We start from the raw sequence: 2,225 nt of genomic DNA, 5'->3' as shown, positions 1-2,225 counted from the left end.
GCCGGCGGGGCGCTCGCCGTGCTGCCTCGGGGGCCCCGAGGCCGGCTGGAGCCTGGGTAACTCGGACACCTCCCGTCTGGGTCAGCGTGTCTCTGACTGCCGCGGCTTGCCGTCCTGTCCGGGGGCCGGGGATGCCGTGCGGGAACGGTACCCGGCTGCGTGACCTGCGCTTCACTCGGCATCGAGCCCCTTCCTAGGTGCTGGTGTGGAGGAGGGCTAGCAGTTACGCCGACACCCAACATCCGAAGTGTCTGGAGCAGGAAACAAAATGTCAAAGCTTTCAAGCCTTCCTGTTGTTGGTTGCCTGCTGTGGCTTAAACAGAGAAAGTGAAATTTACTTTGCTTTGTTTTTCTACCTAAAAGCTGAGGTGTTTTATGTGCAAGTAATATCTATTCCATTTTTTTAGTGCTATTTTTTGTCCTGGTATGCATGAAATGGGAATTGGGCCATTTTCAGCTTGATTTCTTCATCCCAGGCTATAAAGACTCATGCTTTTAATTTCAGAGTCACATGTTTCTGCTTCTGTCCAAAATAGCATCTGCCATACTTGCTATATCAAGTATTGCTCTGCTGGAGGGGTGGTGTGTGTCACAGCAGCACTCAGGTGCAATACTGCCCCAGACTGTGTCCCACCCGGGGAATTCGGGAGGCTCAAGGCTGTATCCCAAAGTGAACAGCTTCTTTGGATGCGTCCTCAGTTGGGTTTGCAGACAGTGTAGAGATCCCAAGCTAGTTCAGGTACTTAAGCAGTGGAGTGCTGTGCTGCTTAATTTATTCTGCTGGGACCTGTTGCTCTGAGAAACAGAGTAAATTAACTTGTGTCATGTGCTGCACTACTGAGTCTAGTTTAATTCCAGTATATAAACTGTGTACCTCCAAACTACACAGCAGCCTAAGATGTAGACATACCTGCTATTGATGTACCTGGGGTAAGATGTTGATAACATAAAAATCCCAAGACTTTGCAGAAATGCATTTTTTAGGAAAGTTGTCACAGTCACAAGCAGCTCCAGCAGTACCTCATGCTCTGATCCCGATCAGTCTTTGCCTTTTTCCAAAGTTGTATAAACAGGTTAGGGAGTTATCTGGTAAAAATGATCAGCAACAGACAGATAGGCTATGTCACACTGCATGTACTCAATAATTAAGATGGAAGATTTAATCCTTTCCACCTTTGACTGGTCTGGAACACCATTATAACCAGTAATGCTCCTCAGCTGTTTTCAGTTTTGTTCTCTCCAGATACACCAAACCCAGTTCCTATCCCTGTTCCCTTGAAGCCTCAGCTCAGGTAGGGCAAAATAGCTTCTCATGAACGCAGAGTGTGTAACACATACACAGATCTGTTCATCTTACCAACAAAATAGCACAGGAAGTGCAGCAGGAAGAATCCCCAATTTAGGGAAGTACATATTTGCTACTATATACATTTTCTCAATAGGGATTCTCCATGATTTGGATGCAATTAGCTATTTCCTAACTTCTGAAGTAGTTTACTTCACAGTCTTTCAACTGTTTAACATGGTTAAGTTTTTCAATTGTGTGCAATTTTACAGAAAAGCCTTCTGTTGTTAACTTGTCACTTAAAATCTTTTATCAGATTTAGATCAGATCTAGAACTGAATTATAATTCAGACCACTTTGATAAAATAGTATGAACTCATAGCTCTACCACAGCAGATCATGAGGTGTGTTCCAGAGCTGCTGTACGAGTTGCAGCAAGAATTCTGGAAAAGCTAGCGCTCAGAGTTGTGGACAGGGGGCTGCAAGACAGGGGGAAAAAAAGTAAAACTTACCGGGTTCTAAAGCATAACAGTGTCCATAATTATTATTACTATCATTACTATTTTGCTTTATTTTATTTTGATTATTGAACTGTTTGTATCTCAACCCATGAGTTTTCTCACTTTTACTCTTCTGATTCTCTCCCCCATCCCACCGGGGGTGGGGGGGAGTGAGCGAGCGGCTGTGTGGTGTTCAGTTGCCGGCTGAGGTTAAACAATGACAGTCCCGTTAGAGGACGGGTCCTGTATCCACGCCTTATTCTATACCATCTACGTCATGCCCAGGTCCCACACTTTCCAATACATCCCAATTAATCACCACCACTTTTCCTATCTTTTGATATATAGACACAGATATCATTCCTTTATTCTATGGGTTGTCCCTGTAAAATGTTTGTTGAGTTCATTTAGTCCATGACTTCGGGCTCCATCTATCATAC

This window comes from Aptenodytes forsteri, unplaced genomic scaffold (genome assembly GCF_000699145.1).
Source record: "Aptenodytes forsteri isolate BGI_AS27 unplaced genomic scaffold, ASM69914v1 Scaffold92, whole genome shotgun sequence".
Lineage (NCBI taxonomy): Eukaryota > Metazoa > Chordata > Aves > Sphenisciformes > Spheniscidae > Aptenodytes > Aptenodytes forsteri.
This window is presented reverse-complemented; position numbering follows the sequence as displayed.